The sequence below is a fragment of the Lissotriton helveticus genome, chromosome 5_1, assembly GCF_964261635.1.
Source record: "Lissotriton helveticus chromosome 5_1, aLisHel1.1, whole genome shotgun sequence".
Taxonomy (NCBI): domain Eukaryota; kingdom Metazoa; phylum Chordata; class Amphibia; order Caudata; family Salamandridae; genus Lissotriton; species Lissotriton helveticus.
The window spans coordinates 992,729,746-992,749,397 of record NC_136065.1 but is presented as its reverse complement, the minus strand read 5'-3'; positions in this window follow the sequence as shown (position 1 = coordinate 992,749,397).

Here is a 19,652-nt window from a genome sequence, read left to right as displayed (position 1 = left end):
CAGGAGACCGGGATCGGGGCACCCTTGGCCATAGCATTTGCCATCAAAAGAATATATCTGCCCCGGCGAGTCTTATCATGAAGAAAAACATTGGCCGGTATGCCATCTGGTCCTGGCGCTCTACCCCCTGCCACTGCATTAAGAGCTATTAAAACATAATTTTCGTTAAAAGCCTCATCTTTATAAAAAACAAAAACTAGGATATTCCGTTTGATTCTCTGAAGGGTTGCGCGCATATTGTGGTCTAAAATAATTAACCCATCCTTCTTGAGTAACGTGATTTTGGGGCTGGTTTGACGGGCCCCCTCTAACCCACTTGACAATGTTCCAAAATAATCTAGTATTTTTCTTGTCACTTGCTTCTTTGAGGTTTTGCCATCGAAACTCGTCCCATATGCTCTTGGCTTTGTGGATAGCTCTTTTAAATTCCTGTCATGCTAAGCGGACAGCGTCCAATTCCCCACTCCTAATAGCATTAACAAGAATATTTCTAGCTTACCTACAATTATTATTATACCATCGCAGTGGTTTAGACCCAGCTAGGTTCTTAGTTGTAGTAGGGATAAAAAAAGTGGGCACTAATGCGCATGAAAAGGCCGGCGTGTAGGTGAGTTACCTGCCTCAAATCGTCTTCGGAGCTATTTCGATGTTCTAGCTCCAGCATGGTTTTGTCAACCTTGTCATTTATATTTTCCAAGACCTCCAACTTTGTTACTACATGTGACCAGTTAAGGCGTTGCATATCATTAGTAGGAACAATGGGGTATATTATCAACAACTAGCGATAATTTTTGTCTCTAACTTGTTTAGAGACAAAAATTATCGCCGCACATCGGCGATTTTTATCGCAGATAAACCTTGCTATTAGCAAGGTTTATCGCAAATGCGATAAAAAACGGCCGCAATGCATGAATATCGCTGAAAAGTCAGCGATATTCATGCATTATCGAGCAAATGCTCTTAGCCATGTTATCCACCTCCCATTGGATAACATGGTGAAGAACTGCTCAGGGCAGGTGTTAGCTTTTGGAGATATTCGCGCTTAGCGCGAATATCTCCAAAAGTTGGTAATAGGAGATAGCGATGTTAGCGACTGTTTCCAGTCGCTAACATCTTGGCACGCCCACTTTGCATGTCATTAGTGATAAATATCACTGACATGCAAAGCGGGGCCCAAGATGGTCGCTATCTCCTATTAGCTGTCACTAACTGGTGTTGGCGACAGCTTGGTAATAGGGAGATAATTTTATCTCCGCTTTCTTGGCTTTTAAAGCCAAAAAAGCGGAGATAAACCCCCTTGATAATATACCCCAATATCTGGGGCACATAGGTCAGCCCCATCTACCCGTGGTTGCTCTGACTTCCACCAGTCATGAGCAACACACAGGGGATTATGATGATTCTGCCCTAAGCAGAAAATAGAGCTTCCTATCCCTAGGCTTTGTAATAATATCCCAATAGGGTTCTAGCCTGGGCGTGAGTTTTGTCGCTAGAAAAATCCCCGTCAAGGTAGATGAATCAGTGCTGCACCAGACATTATAAGCAGCCAGCTCCCAGTATTTCTCCTTTAAGTTATTTTTAGATGGGAATAAGGCTCCGACTGGATTTTCCCACAACATTTGCATACCCAAAGCAACCAAGCTATTTCTAACATCCCTTAGCCAGCTAATTTTGTGAAAGCCATCAGATTTTATAACATCAAGAAACCCTGCGGCATATGATGAAAGTTCAGGTGTCGTCCACAACCTGTGCCAGTATAGAATAGGGCGCAGCTTAGCAACATCTGCAATAGCATTCCTACCCAAATCATATCTAAGTGGCTTTAGAGGGGTGCTCTGCGGGAGACTAGTGATTCTACGAAAGAACTTATTTTCAGAGCGGGTTAGTGGAACAACTTTCTGAAACCCCCATAATTCCACGCCATAAAGCACCGAGCTAACAGCTTTGGATTCGTAAACTTGGAGGACAGACTTAATCGGTTTCCTCAGCGACCTTTCGTGCTCCATACTCAAAGCTCCTGTAGACTGATGATGTTTTAGGGCAGCTATATCTATATGATAATCCCATTTGAGATCCTTTTCTAGGTGAATACCCAAATAGGTAAAAGCTTTAACCATTTCAAGTGGCTGACCATTCATAAAAACTTTCCCTTTAAAACTTCGATGCGGATTAAAAGCCATACATTTAGTTTTTGCCACATTAACTTCCAGGCTTTGAGCAGCACAAAACTCTTCAGAAATTACTAGAGTCGCTGGAGGCCACTAGGAGTTTTGGATATGATTAATGTGTCATCCGCAAACATTAAAATCGGGATGTTATCACCAGCTAGAGAAGGGGCATCAGTATTTACTGGCAACATGCGGTCTACTATTCCATTAATGTACAAAGGGAATAGTGTTGTGGCCATAGCACAGCCTTTCCGCACACCACGTTCAACCGGGAATTGGGTGGTGACCCTTCCCTGCCCACCCCATTGGATTTTGGGATTGTTTGCTTCGTGCAACCTCATTACCAAAGTTAAAATCTCGTCAGCGAGACCTAGTTCTCTCAATGTCACCCATTAATGTGTGCGGGGAACAAGGTCAAAAGCTGCACATAAGTCAACAAAGGCAGCGTAAAGGCTGCCTTTGCCCAGTATCACAGTCTTCCAATAAAGAAGAATAAAATGGAAGACTTGATCAATGGTACTAATATATTTCCGAAAACCCGCTTGGAAGGGGGACAATATACTGCTCTCTTCTATCCAGTCTAAGATTTTATTCAGGGTCATCTTCCCAACTACCTTTTGAATCGTATCTATCAGACTGATAGGTCTGTAATTTCCCGGTTGAGTTTTATCACCCTTTTTGTATACTGGTATTATCACTGCTCCTTTCCAGGACACCAGGATCGGGGCACCCTGGGCCATAGCATTTGCCATCAAAAGAATATATCTGCCCCAGTGAGTCTTATCATGAAGAAAAACATTGGCGGGTATGCCATATGGTCCTGGCGCTCTACCCCCTGCCACTGCATTAAGAGCTATTAAAACATAATTTTCGTTAAAAGCCTCATCTTTATAAAAATTAAAACTAGGATCTTCCATTTGATTCTCTGAAGGGTTGCACGCATATTGTGGTCTAAAATAATTAACCCATCCTTCTTGAGTAACGTGATTTTGGGGCTGGTTTGACAGGCCCCCTCTAACCCACTTGACAATGTTCCAAAATAATCTAGGATTTTTCTTGTCACTCGCTTCTATCAGGTTTTGCCATCGAAACTCGTCCCATATGCTCTTGGCTTTGTCGATAGCTCTTTTATATTCCTGTCACGCTAAGAGGACAGCGTCCAATTCCCCACTCCTAATAGCATTAACAAGAATAATTCTAGCTTACCTACAATTATTATTATACCATCGCAGTGGTTTAGACCCAGCTAGGTTCTTAGTTGTAGTAGGGATAAAAAAAGTGGGCACTAATGCGCATGAAAAGGCCGGCAAGTAGGTGAGTTACCTGCCTCAAATCGTCTTCGGAGCTATTTAGATGTTCTAGCTCCAGCATGGTTTTGTCAACCTTGTCATTTATATTTTCCAAGACCTCCAACTTTGTTACTACATGTGACCAGTTAAGGCATTGCATATCATTAGTAGGAACAATATCTGGGGCACATAGGTCAGCCCCATCTACCCGTGGTTGCTCTGACTTCCACCAGTCATGAGCAACACACAGGGGGATTATGATCGCTTTCCATACGATCCTTAACCTCCATATCAATAATCGTATGCCAAAACTTCAGACTACAAAGGATATAATCAATCCTGCTTTTACTACGTCCATTGTTAAATGTATTAGCTCCAAGCCTATCCTGCCGTGTCCTGCCATTAAGAGCCCTAAGTCCCCTTTCATAGCAGATAGTGTTGATCTGGATAACGACTTCTGTCCATTTTTTAACGGGGTTGAGTTCTAATTTTGGCACCCCCCATAGGCTATCCTCATCATCAGTAAGATGCCAATCGGGAGTTGCCAGAGGCTCAAAAGGTAAGTTTTAATCACCCGCAACAATCACACTATTGTCTATCGAGTGAAGCTAAATAAATGTTCCCTCGACTTGATTCTTCTTATCGTTGAGGAACTCTCTAAAATGCTTGAAGAACTTGAAAACGAAGTAACCCAAATGAAGCAAGAATTAAGCAGCAAGCTAACATCAGAAGAGTGGAATAAGACATTGGAAGATATTAATTCCCATCTATATAGATACACGAAAGAAATTAATGAAAGAAAACTGAGAAAGTTTAAAAGAGACACTGTGGATTACAAACTTGGCAAGGTCTATAATTGAGCCGAGATCTACGCCGCCAGAAGAAAACAAAGACCTTACCACAACAGATCAACAGATGGTGAAACTTCTTTATCGGATGATTCATCTCGAAAAGGACCTGAGCGGGTCACACAGCGTTAATCTCCCTTCCAAACGGATATTCAACCCACAGCTTCTACCTCTACCCATTCGACAACAGCTACTTGGTCTTTTTTAGGACAAGGCACCGACTAAACCGTCGATCCAGGATGACTAAAGACACTCAACAACCCGTGGCGAAATCGACACGGAGTCACAAAACTTAGTTATCAACATCTCTAAAACAAACATCAGTGCTGCCTAAACTAAGGTACTACAAAGGGCATTTCGTTTGTCCCTACTTATCACTCAAACGAATTGGTGACCCAAGCTTGTTTCTACAAATGTATGAGATCTTTCAGGCTTAAACATTTCTTTAACAACATTTGTGAACCACAATTCCGTGAAGATGCCAGTACCCTCATGGATATGATACCTAAGAGTTCCTTTCTTGCACCAGTGAGTCATAAAATCCTCAACACTTTCGAAGTTTTGGTCCAAAGGGATTTACACACCATTTTCCAAGATCAAAGACATCACAAATCTAATCTGTCCAAACAAGAACGACAGGCCTTGGAAGAGTTGGCAGCTGACGAGAATATTACAATCCTTAAGGCTGACAAGGGTGGCGCCCTCGTCATCCTCGATACCAGTTTCTACAAAGACAGCATCACTGCTCATCTAGATGATGCTACACTATACATGGAACTCAATTCCGATCCCACTAAGAAATTTAAAGATGTCTTACAAATTCTCATTGACCAGGCTGTACATTCGGGAACCATCACAGAACGGGACAAATCGTTTCTGCTCAAGGATCATCCCCCAATTCCATATTTATATATGGTCCCAAAAATTCACAAACATGCCTTAAGACCCCCATTCCGACAGATTGTGAGTACTCGCAACTCTATCCACGAACCGATTGGCATCTACATCGATAAACATTTACAAGCCAGTGTAAAAAGCATGTCTAGTTATATCCAAGACACCACTGATTTCCTAATAAAAATCAGTAACATTTCTATTGAATCTAATCAACCAGTTTACTTGTGCACCATCGATGTTAACTCGTTATATACCTCCATTCCTCACAATCTGGGAATACAAGCGATGGAAGCATCTTTGTTGAACACAGAAACATCATTAGATTTACAAGTATTCCTTATGGAATTAATGCAATTTACTCTACATCACAGTTATTTCAAATGTTCAGAAAAATTCTTCACTCAACTTTAGGGAGTAGCCATAGGAAACTGCTCCACTCCGGGGTACGCGAATCTGTTTATGCACCAATATGAAACTGATTACATCTGGTTTAATTCAGAATGGCAAGAACACCTTTGTTTTTACTACCGAAACATAGATGACATTTTCCTAATATGGACAGGTTCAGAAAAAGAGTTACTATCAGCCATTTACCACCTCAACCAAGTCAATGAAAGGATTCAATTTACTCATACCATTAGCCAGTCACAAATATCTTTTTTGGATGTTGATATCAAAATATCAGACAACAAGTTGGAGACTTCAATCTACATCAAGCCTACGGACCGCAATAATTGTTTACACTTCACAAGTTTCCATCAAATGAGTTTAAAGAAACATTTGCCATATTCTCAACTCTTGAGAGCCAGAAGAATTGCATCTACCGAGGAATCTTTTAAAACAGATAGTTCCAAGATCATCAGTAAATTCAACCAAAGAGGCTATCCCATTAGCATAACCAAATCAGCGGAAGAAAGAGTGAAAACAAAAGACCGCACTCACCTCCTAACAAGGAAAACCCAAGCACAGACTACTTTGACACGTTGTGTATTTGTTTCAAAATACTTCATTCAAAATACCAAAATCAAGCAATCTGTCACAAAACACTGGCAGTTGCTCCAGTTAGAACAAGATTTTAACAACATCTATCACAGTTTCCCCATCTTTGCTTACCAACGTTCTAAAAACATTCAACAAATGCTGAAAGCACGCCACACCGTTTCTGCTACATATAAAGAAACAGTTCCCTGCCACAACTGTGGCAACTTTAACAGTATAATGACTGGAACCACTTTATCGCATCCCACACAGGGAACTCCCAGTAACCTTCAGGTGAATGTCATGTGTGACACCACCAATGTTGTGTATCTTCTCAAATGCCCATATGGCCTACCGTAGGTAGGTAAAACTGAGCGGAAGATCAAAGTTAGACTCACAGAACACCGCAGCAACATTTGTACGAAAAATCTCAAATCGTATGTGGCAGCACATTTTGTTAATCACGCTCATAATGTCAGCCAAATCCGGTTTCTGGTGCTGGGGGTTGTAAAAAAACTGAAGGCAGAGACAATAAAAAATTCCTTTTACAGTGCGAACTTTATTGGATGCACAAACTGAATTCCCTACACCCGAAGGGTCTTAATGAGAGACTAGAATACAATTGTTTCTTATAAATCTCTGCTGGACACCCATAGTGCTACCCTAACTTGATTCCCCTCCGTCCCTGCATAATCCGTTTTTCCTTGTGTTTTACATGCTCCCTTCACCCTTTTTTATCCTTTTGTTCCCTTTTTCTTCAAGGCATGCTTTGTTTCAACGGTGTGCAGTCATAATATCAAGTTGTTTTTTTCGACTGGACAGAATATCGAGAAAAAAATATAGAATGGACATAATATCGACTAGACATAATATAGACAACAAAAATATCGACTAAAATGGACATAATATCGAATCAAAAATATAGAATGGACATAATATCGACTAGACATAATATAGACAACAAAAATATCGAATTTAAGGTAAGTTAATAATATTTTTAATTTTTTGTGTAATATTATTCTGTAGCGGGTTGTGGGTTTATAGGGGAATAGGGTGGGAAGTAATTTAAATATAATTAATTAAATCTGTAATATAATAGTAATTGTTAATTAATTATTAATTGTTAATTAATTAAAATATAATTGGTAATTAATAATAATTGATTAATTGATCAATAAATATATTTTCGTAAAATATTTTCTGTAGCGGGTTGTGGGTTTATAGGGGAATAGGGTGGGAAGTAATTTAAATATAATTAATTAAATCTGTAATATAATAGTAATTGTTAATTAATTATTAATTGTTAATTAATTAAAATATAATTGGTAATTAATAATAATTGATTAATTGATCAATAATTATATTTTAGTAAAATATTTTCGGTAGCGGGTTGTGGGTTTATAGGGGAATAGGGTGGGAAGTAATTTAAATATAATTAATTAAATCTGTAATATAATAGTAATTGTTAATTAATTATTCATTGTTAATTAATTAAAATATAATTGGTAATTAATAATAATTGATTAATTGATCAATAATTATATTTTCGTAAAATATTTTCTGTAGCGGGTTGTGGGTTTATAGGGGAATAGGGTGGGAAGTAATTTAAATGTAATTAATTAAATATGTAAATTAATAATAATTGTTAATTAATTATTATTTTGTAAATAATTAAAATATAATTAATAATTATAAATATTTAAAGAATAAATAAATAATAATTAGTAAATTAATTTCTGTAGTGGGTTGTGAGTTTATAGGGGGATAGGGTGGGGAGTAATTTAATAATAACTAATTAAATATGTAAATTATTTACATTTGTTAATTAATTAATAATTGGCCATTAAATAAAATTAACTTCGTAAATAAAAGTAATTGGTTTTGGAACTTAAATTTTAGTTTTGGGTTTTTGGGTAGAGGGGTATTTTTAGGGTTCAGGGTCAGTTTTGGGTTTTTGGGTAAAGGGGTATTTTTAGGGTTCAGGGTCAGTTTTGGGTTTTTGGGTAAAGGGGTATTTTTAGGGTTCAGCGTCAGTTTTTAGTTTTTGGGTAAAGGGGTATTTTTTATGTTCAGGGTCAGTTTTTAGTTTTTGGGTAAAGGGGTATTTTTAGGGTTCAGGGTCAGTTTTTAGTTTTTGGGTAAAGGGGTATTTTTAGGGTTCAGGGTCAGTTTTTAGTTTTTGGGTAAAGGGGTATTTTTAGGGTTCAGGGTCAGTTTTCAGTTTTTTGGTAAAGGGGTATTTTTAGGGTTCAGGGTCAGTTTTTAGTTTTTGGGTAAAGGGGTATTTTTAGGGTTCAGGGTCAGTTTTGGGTTTTTGGGTAAAGGGGTATTTTTAGGGTTCAGGGTCAGTTTTTAGTTTTTGGGTAAAGGGGTATTTTTAGGGTTCAGGGTCAGTTTTCAGTTTTTGGGTAAAGGGGTATTTTTAGGGTTCAGGGTCAGTTTTTAGTTTTTGGGTAAAGGGGTATTTTAAGGGTTCAGGGTCAGTTTTTAGTTTTTGGATAAAGGGTTTTTTTAGGGTTCAGGGTCAGTTTTTAGTTTTTGGGTAAAGGGGCATTTTTAGGGTTCAGGGTCAGTTTTGGGTTTTTGGGGTACAGGGGTACAGTGTAAAAATAAAGTAAAATTAAATTTAAATTAAATTAATTTAATGAAATTAAATTAAAATAAATTATATTATATTAATATGTTTATTTAATAATATGTTTATCTATATATATATATATATATATATATATATATATATATATATATATATATATATTTTGTAAGTCGGTATTTTGGAGTCGATATTTTAGTACTTACCTGTTTGAAGATAGGCAGTCGATATTTTGTCCCTCGATATTTTATCCTCGATATTTTGGTATCTCGATATTTTTGACATCGATATTATGTCAGTGATCCGTTTCAACTTGTTTCATATTTCATTTTGCTAGTCTCCATTTTTCAGGTTCACTTTTGTTCTGTTACATTTACTGTTTGTTGTCTTTTAAGAAGTGTCACCCGCTCGGTTGACCTGTCTCTGGGGTCTTGTTTTATTTTAGATACACACCATGGTAAAATTATATTGACTTTGTGAGTACACACACTTCTTGCACTCCATCACGCATGCGCAGTCCTCTTTCTATGACTATCTTTCAACTTCGGTTTAAATACCACGTCGCGTTCCACCCTTCACACGCGTATGGAACTTACTCGGTACTCAGGTCTACCTCTGAGTGTTTACTGCTTCATGCTACGGTAAGCGTTTCACCCGCTCGCCGATTTCTCTCCTCGTCATTAGAGCCCAGTAATTCACGTATTATAGACCACTTTCCGTAGCGGTTAGTTCACGCATTGAATGTTACGGGCCGTGAACACGTTATTTCGAATTCTCGTGCACCTCATTGTTAATCCCATTAAACAGCACTTTCACCTTTCATGTTCCATTATTGTACCCGCATGTTCACGCAGTCATTTACACGGGTTGACACTCTGATTTGAGTTTGTTCGTTCGTGCACCTGTTTACCTTCCCGATATGTTTTCTACTCTCTTTTTAACCGAGCACACTTTCGTTTGCATCTTCTCTTCTCCCGATTCTGACCATGACTCAGCCAGCAGGCAGGAACCTCGGTCACCAGCACGTCTACGGTAGGAACTTATCCACCTACATAAAATTGGATGCATTACCCCCAGGGCTTTTGTTACAGACATTTGTATTCTGTTTTCTTTGTAGAAACATCCCCCCTGAAGAAGAGCTGCGGCTCGAAATGCATTGGGGACTTTTTTGAATGTTTTGAAGTTTGAATGAAGGACAATTCAATACTACTTTTAACATTGTTCATACATTGTTCTCATTTGATCAATATATAACAAGGGATAATGTATCATATGACGTAATATGATGAATATCATTGATTGAAGTAAACCGCATATTAATTGAACTACTATGGTTGTTTCCCTCACTTTATTGATATACAGCAATGGATTTTGCTCTATGGTGTCCCTGAGTTTCTTACCTTACACGTTGTAAGATCCCTTGGAGTGGATCAATGTACCTGTGCCATAACTTCAGTTGTTGTTTGAAGGGATTATCTTGACAGTATATGAAGTCTTCCTCAAACTGATATACATAGAGGCACGCCATGCTGGGAGCAAAGGCGCTTCCCATAGATGTGCCCGTGTTTGGGTGGTAGATGGTGTCAATATACTCAAAAAAAATTCTGTCAGAGCCATCTCTGCGCAATCCATAATTAAACTGCGAGGTGTAAGGAAATCCCACTCCTTTTCCTGAAGTACGTGTTCCACTACAGCTAGAGTGCGTCTCTGGGGGATGTTCGCATATAGTGCTTCCATGTCCATCGTGATCAGCCAGTCTTCTTTGGAGTCAATAGCCATGTCTCCAAGGAGGCATAATACATCCTTGGTATCCTTAAGATATGACGTTGATGTTTGAACAATGGGCTTCAAAAACAAGGTGCAGAACTGCAATAATGGTTCGAGTACCGAGCTGATACCAGACACAATTGTCTTCCTGGTGGTGGATCTTTGTGGATTTTTGGTAGGATGTAAAATCTCGGTGTCCATGAGGTATCACCCACCAGGAATTCAGCTTTGTGTTTCATTATCCAGTCATTGGCGATACCTTCCTCAACCACTGTTTTGATCTTGGTGGTGAGTCTCGGTGTGGGGTCTATTGTGGTGACCTCATAGCTTTCCGAATCCGATAGGCGGCGCATGCACTCTGCATGGTACTTGTCAGGTCCAGGTATCCCCTTTAAAAAGGAACTGAATAGCCTTGACCCGAATGGGAGATTTGTAATGGTAGAAGGCCCTTTAGATGGATGTTCTTGCTTAATGTATATCCTCTAAATAATGCTGAGGTAGACTTCCTGGGATCATCCCTTAGACAGTCCCACCTTACGGCTGACATGGAACTCATTTGCAGGGGACTGCAACTGTGATATTGACAAAACACTGGATAGGCTCCCACCGAGGCCAGGTGCCAAACTGAAGATGAGAGAGGTCAAGCTCCTGATGCACATTAATTACGACCTTATAGATATTTAGCAACACTGTAACCCTTGCCGAAAAGACTATTCTTGTCATACCCTGGCGACAAATACACATAGTCGGTTAGATTACTTCTTTATACAGAAAAAGGCCTCACATAGAGTGGTCGAAGCGGAATACATGGCTCGATTTCTTTCTGATCACTCACCACTACTAAGAGAGTACGCATTGTGCAGACCCCGATCCAAAATACCATTAAGGAGGATAAATGCAGAAGCAATTACAGATCCGATCTATAAGGCCACAATAGAAAATGAATTGAAATGAAATGTTCATACATATTGGAAGACAGCTGAAACTATGGCAGTAGAATGGGATGCGATGAAGGTGGCACTTAGAGGAGTATGTATATCAATGGAGGCACAGGTAAAGAAAGTGATAGAATGAAACCTACAGAGTCAAGAGTGAGACCTAGCCACACTCGAAGCTGCATTCCCCACAGATGCAGATGTAGCAGGCCCCCAGAGATGGACAGAGCAGTGACAAAAGGTTGGGGAATCGTGGGACAGGCTGGACAAATACAATAGAAATAAAAGTAGAAGATGATGATACTTGGAGGGGGATAAATCTGGAAGTCTACTGGCGCGTCTTAATAAAATGGAAACACAACCCAAACCAATACTGGAAATACAAGACGGACAAAACAAACTGGTCTATTCGCAACACAAAATTAATGTAGTATTTGCAACACATCTAAATAAAGTATACACAGAACCCCAAAATGCCACACACACCCTGAATATAGAAGGATACCTGGAAGATATTGATTCACCTAGATTGGACCCTGAAACTCAGGAAGCCCTTGGTGCACCAATGATCAAGACAGATTTAAATAACGAGATTACATGCATAAAAACAGCTAAATCGCCGAGCACAGACAGCCTTGCCACTGAATTTTTATAAGCAATATTTGGGACTGGTTGCAGATAGAATGCTTGAGGTACTTGCGGAGGCATGAGAAAAGAAAGGACTACCAAGGTCAATGTGGGAAGCGCTCATAGTGGTAATTGCTAAGCCTGGAACTGTATTGCCTGACGTCACAGCTACAGAATGCAATATCATAGCTAGACACAGACTCCTCCTGGGAGAGAACCCTACTCACAGGAACCTATGGCAGACAGCAACTGGGAGCCATGCTTATGACAGAAAGGGGCATACAGGATGCATATCCCCGTTGATACGGCTAATGGCCAGGATATGGGATAGGACGGTAAAAACGGTCATTAAGAGAGGGCTCTATGCACGAGAAGCAGATATCTGGATCATACCGCAGTTCGCCCAAGTAGCGCAGGCAATGACGGTTGAGAAATGGAAAGATGGGGGCTGCCTCATATTGGCAGACCTACATCTGGAAAACAGGTTCATAACCTACCAAGATGCGGTGGTAACATTTGCGTTAGGCAATGGACATTTCTTGCAATACGCAAAGATAGCAGCTATGGCCCGTCAACTTTGACAGACATTCCCAGAAGCCCCTGAACACTCACAAACCTTAACCACCATGATCACAATAGCCGGGGGGTGGAAATTTACAACCCACTTACATAGAGCTTTGAGGGAGGATAAACAAGGCAAGCCACTTTGGATAGAAAAGAGGTGGCAAGATGCCAGCGACCAACCGCTGATGCCACCAGATTGGAAGAAAATACATGAGGAAACCCGTAAAGTATTGATATGTGCTAGGTTCAAGCAGATTCAATACAATATTGTACATGTGATGTACTTCTCCCCTAGGTCACTGCATACTGTAAGTGCATCGCGAGACCCAAGATGTCCCCGGTGTCAATACTCACAGGTTGATATTGTACCTATGGTCTGGTGGCACCACAAAATACAAGTTTAGTGGATCGAAATACTAGTCCAACTTAACAGGGTGCTAGGATAGAAAGTAGCACTTGAAATATGATGCTGCCTTTTGGGACCTATACTTAGAAATCCAAAATTTAAGACTAGCTTTCTGGTACTAGGACTCACGATAGCCTAGAGGCGAATAGCAATACACTGGTTAACCCTTCACTGCCCAAATATGGTTAAGTGGAGGACAGATATTAAAGAATAGGCAAAGGCAGAGGAAGAACACATGAGGAAAACTAGGCGGGACGAGAAGCTGCCAGAGGTGCCACAAGCTTGGCGGACGATGAGTCAAGAGGTAGTAGGACTGACCCCACCCACACAATGAGATCTAAACAAGGGGAAGTGACAAGAAACAGAGGATAACAAAATACGGGAATTGCAAAATAGTGTTGATCAGTGGGACACCTAAAGTACATAAGATAATATTGAACAGAGGATGCTGGTAATGGGGGCAGGTGGGAGTTGAGTGTTTGAATTCAAGATCGCTAAAGTTGCGGAGTACAGCGTGAAGAGTGGACTTAAATAAGTAGCTAAAAAAGATAGTCAAGCTGTAACTAGAGAGGTATTGTAATGCATTGAATATCCTGTATATGACTGTAAGATAATGTTGCTTATTTACTGAAAACAATAAAGAAATTTCTTTTTTTTTAAATGCTTGACATATACCCACATATTTGTGTGATAACGTACACACACAGAGGGCTTGCATAACTCACTGCTCTCCATGGATGCTTGCACTACATCAAAGTGTATGTACTCCTCAAACAATCCTATTAGGGTAATCGTATTAATCTGGTCATCCCAAATCCCTAAAGGCTTATCTAATATAACTTAACCATGGGACATGATCAGGCTTGTTGGGATGCAATCCTTCAAAATTCCCTTACTCCACTTATGAGTTTATCATATTGAAACCCATCTAAGTAAGGGTAGTGAAGTTAACAGACCAGAGATGTATCCCACTCCTATCTCCTCATGCACAACAAAGCAGAGCACAGATTGAGGCATCAGGAGGAGGCGTCTCAAAAATGTATTCTCTATTACCTGTAACTCGTGGGCTTCTTTATAACCCCAGATATCACTACCATAAGATGCCAGGGAGATATATTTAGAATGGTAGATTTTGATCAGTACCTTAATGGGCTTGGCCCACAAATGACTAGCAAAGTCAAACACAGAGGCCACTGTCCTAGCCATAGCACTCCTTTTGGCTTTTATTGGAGGAGCCCATGAACCCTTTTAATCAAATAAGACCCCAAGGTAGGGACAGGTTTTTACCCTACAGATTTCACTCTCCTCCATGGTATATTTCCTCCATTTCTTTCCTCCAGGCTGCCCTGCCATGGTATGAGAATAACTATAGTTTCTGCACAGATCCAAATTATTCATGAAACTAACATAAGACGTGAGCAGATGATGCAGATCTACTGCAGTCCTTGCTAGTAACACCGTGTTGATGGCATGCAAAAGTGAGCGAATAAAATATGAACCCACTGGGGGAGGAGTCTTTACAGGCAGCACATAGTCTTCGCCAAATCATTTATGTATAGGGTAGATAAGAGTGTGACACTATGTATCCCTATTTAACTTCCCAAGAGAACTGAAATGGTGCAGTGATGTATCCAACTTGGTTACATCTAACAACCGTGGACATAAAGTGAAGGAAGGCTCTACCTTATCAGGGCTACTTTGTTATAGACACATGGTCCATTAAAGGAGTTTGCTCAGTCTTTTTTGGATTTAGCTGCTAATTTTATTATGTCCCATACTAACTGCCTAATTCTTGTTTATTTTAACATATGGACTTTTAAAAATCTTGTGAAGTTATTGGCCTTACACTGCAGGTCAAAGGATTTACTCATCTTGGTGGTCATACCCTGGACTTTATTTTAACACCTTAAGATATGGTGACAGTCAAAGCTCCCTCTCCCATTAGTTGGTCGGACCACTGTTTAGTTACTTTTTATCTCAAGAGACCTAGTCTGGTGAAAAAGAGGGATGATCCTATTAGAAGAACATCACTGAGGACACCATGGGCTAAATTAGAAATGCTCAATCGGGTAGTGATTTTTAATATTACCAAATGTTTTCAGAAATCAAACTCGGTGGAGGTGAACTACTTAGATTTTGAAAAGGTAATCTCCAACACCTTGGATAAAATAATAATGATAAAAGCAATAATATCTCAATCTAAAATATAGGCATTATAGTTCACAGAAACCCTGTGAGATTTAAAATCAAAGAATAAAGAGTGTGAGAGGCAATGGCGCAATTTCTATTTAGAGGATGATAAAGTCCTTCTGAATTCGGTGTATAAGGAATATAAAAATAAAATAAAGGAAAGGCCAGCTCTCATTTTTTTTTCATCCACTATTCTTAAAGCAACCAATAGGCCAAAAAAAGTATTTGATGTTTTAAAGGAATTAACTATTTCTAACTGCATAAAACAAACGATTCCACCATCACAGGAATTATGTAATAGTCCCTCATATTATTTTCCTAACAAAATTGAACAGATCATTGTGGATATGTAAAATAGGGTTAATTGTGATCAAAATAATGAATCTGGCAATGAGGATGAATTGTTAGATCCAACTCCCTGACAGTCTACTGCAACAACCCTGGAAAAGGCTGATCACTTAAGTGAGGCAGATTTTAGAACTCTTTTCCTCTCAATTTTGTCAGGCTCTTCACTAGATCCCATCCCTATTGGGATATGGAAAGACAGATCAAGCAAACTCTTTCCTACCCTATGAATGATCAGCAACCAATACCCTGACACTGGGGTGGTACCAACGGCATGGAAGAAGTTACTGGTGGCCAACATTCAGGAGCCAGGTAACTATTGGCCAATTTTGAGACTTCCTTTTCCATTCAAGATATTTACAAAATATCTTAGCAAGATCTTGCTAGGCTTTATAGAACAGAATAATTTGCTAGAAGAAGAACAGATGGGTTTCAGGCTGGCCCATGGGACAGAGATGCTGTTAGTTTTCGCTAATGATGAACTAAGGATGTTAGTTGACGGTGGTCGAATGGCGGTACTGATCCTGCTGGACCTGTCTACCACCTTTGACCCCATCAACCACCAAATGTTGCTTTCATGTCTAAAAGAGATTGGGAAAGGAGGTACACTCCTTAAATGATTTGAATCTTACTTCTCTGGAAGACTGCAAGCAATATCTCTTTCCCCTTTGTATCTGAATACAAAGAAATTTGGCATGGAGTACCTCAGGGTTTGTTCCTGAGCCCTATCTTGGCCATTGTGGACTTTGATCAAGCCAGTTGGGATATCATTTGTAAATTATGCAGATGATATTTAATGATATCACTGGATAAATCAGACGCAAATCATCTAAGCAATCTTCCTGTCTGTCCAAATGAAATGGCCAAATGGCTTGACAAGAACACATTAAAATTCAATGGAGATAAAATGCAATTTTTGTGCTGCTCTCCAGGGAATCCACAACAGCAGGCCCCAGCAAAATGTTGGCAATGGCCCAAAAATTCAGGTATGGAAAAAGCACATTCTGTGCAAAATGTTGGAGTCCAAATTGATGATAGACTCTCTACGGAGGTTTACATCAATAAAACGGTAGCTGTGTGCCACTGACTTATAAAACAATTGAATAAAATTGGCCCTATGCTTCCACATACTTTTATAAAGTTAGTAGTATAGGGTAGTGTACTGGACAGATTGGATTACTGTAACTAATTTTTTATAGGATGTCCAGACTATCTACTCAAATGGCTTCTAAGAATGCTGGTGATGGCTGCCAAGTTAGCGCTAAACGAAGTGAGATGTGATTCATCAACTGACACGTTTAAAGACCTTCATTGGCTTCCAGTGAAGAAAAGATGCATTTTTAAGGCTCTAGGCATAATGCATATAGCATTAAATGGCAAAGGACCTGGAGCTAGATGTAGGTAATTTGGATTTACCGATTCATAAATTCCGAATTTTACCGATTCGCTATTTATGAATCGGTAAATCCAATGTAGGTAAAAATTTGGTAAAAAATACTGAATCGGTAGGATTCGGTATTTATCGAATCGGTATTTACCGATTCGGTATTTGCCATTGATTCCTATGGGCCTGTAGACCCATAGGAATGAATGTCAATTACCGAAACGGTAATCACCGATTCGGTAAATACCGAAAAATTCAAGGGTGTCAGGGTGTCACTTTGACACCCTGTTGCACCCCTGATTAGGGCTTGTGTGCCATGTGGCACACATACATGCCCTAAGGGCATGTATGTGTGTCATGGCACAGGTGTAAATGCACATATTTTCTTTTGCATAGGAATTCGTTATTTACCACCAATTAATAATTTGTGGTAAATAACGAATCCTGAAAGCACTGTAGCACTGTTCACAGTCCTACCTACATATCAAAATGCAGATTCGGTCATTTTACCCAATCAGTAATTTTACCGATTCGGTAAATTACCGATTCGGTAAAATGACTGAATCTGCTTTTTCTTATGCCCCTACATCTCAGAATCCAAATACCGGTCGGTAACGGCCGTAAATCGGTATTTTCAGCAGTTACCAACCGGTATTTGGATACCTACATCGGGCCCCTAGATCTTTACGACAGAAAGTTGGTCTTTATAAACCCACACAAACTTTGAGATCATCCTCTGCTCGCCGACTGCATGTAGCCTCTTTCAAAAAGACACAACTTGGAGGCAGGGCTTTTCAAGTCAAAGCAGCTCAATTGTGGAATAATCTACCACTCTCTCTAAGTACTGATTCTAATCTGTTGAGTTTCCAAAGAAACTTAAAAACCTGGCTCTTTCCTCTGTAATGATTTTTTACCAAATGATTCCTCTGGAACGACTCACAGAGCCTCCCATATACTGATAAGTTACTAGTGCCAAGATGCCCGTTGGGTGATAGTTGTGCTCTATAAATTATTAAAAATAATAATGTTATCTTTATTTCCTTAAATGAATGTTGATTATGCAAATATGGGGGGGCTTAATTTCAGTGCAGAGCTGATGACCCATTGGCCCACTAAAAAAGCTGAGTCTTTGGTCTCCACTCCCTTGAGGAGGTTCCCCCAACATATTTAGAGATACCCACCTCTCTGGAAGGAAGGGATCTCACTGTTTTCAGTGGATGCACCTCTGAGGTAGCTTCACTTACGGTTCAGAGGTTTTTGCAAATGGGTGTCATGCTTAATTTGCCCACTCTGCAAAGATGTTTGTGTTCTGTAAACACAATTCCAAAGTGGAAGTTTAGTTTCACAAAAACCTAATGATTCTGTCATAACAGGGAGTTTCTGACTGCATGTGGGGGCAATGCCGTATTTTCCATACCCAGGACTGACATATTCGGTATGGTGGATTAGTGTAGGGACAATGAGTGATAGGTATTCTGTCCTAAATAAGGCAGGGCAAACATCACTTTGACCTGTTCTATCTGTGGTGGGCTGGCTGCCACTGTCACGTCAATGATTACACTTGTGGGGTCAGCTGACGTGTAAGCCCAGGACTTCTCTGACACTAAATAAAGCAGAAGGAACGTAATGTTGCTTAAATTACAGGATTTTCAATACATTTGTAAGATTTTTTTTTACAACATATACTATTCCTTAATAAACATATTTCACATACCTACTATGAAGCTTGCAAGAATAGTTTATTTCATGTTTACCAATAATTAATAAAGTAACAGAAGTTATTTAATAATTCATAGCAAGGATATGTAGTGTGAATCAGACAATGTGCAAGTTATATGATATCATACAAGTCCCAATCCAAATAAATCACAACAAAATGTGTGCAATGCTAATCTTTATCTTTCTTCTTTAAATGTACAGAAGACACACATTTATTTTAAAACGTAGCTGGCTGAGGACATGACCTCTTTTGCAAGTAAATAGGGATTCCCATATGTAATTATAAAACAATTAAATTGCCTCTTAAATTTGAACCTAAGATATGTGAGTTGTACTTTCTCCTTTAACACACATTTGGAAATATACTAATTGAATAATGGGCAAAGCGGCTTAGTGTGTCACATCTATATTAAAATTCCTTTCTTATTTCACGATAAAAACTTTTTATTCCTCTAAATGCAAATCTTTCAATGTAACACTGTGCCTAATCTCCTAGAGCTAATTAATCTGTTGGAGTTGATGAAATGTTACCACTGCAGTTTTTTAGTTCCGTGTATACAATTATTGTACCAGTGGCGAATAAATCAATATTCCCAATTCAACTGTAAAAAACAATCAAGAAAAGCAATGCTTTTCATGAAAAAAACACCAAATAATATTTATTAACTCTGTCTCAATCCACAGCAGTGCCTAATACCATTCAAGTATTTTCTGCAAGTGTAATAATAAGCAAACTCAAATACATGATGAAAGTGGCACATGCCAATAATTTCACCATTTTACACCGCAGAGTAATTGAAGGATTTAATGAGAAACGAAGCAATAAAAATAAACAGACCATGCAAGAGGAAAAAACACTTAGTAGAAACAGAAGCTGCTACTTTCCAATTTTTTTTGTTTGCATATTGACAACTATCCAGTGGATTCGGGTGGTTCTTCTAG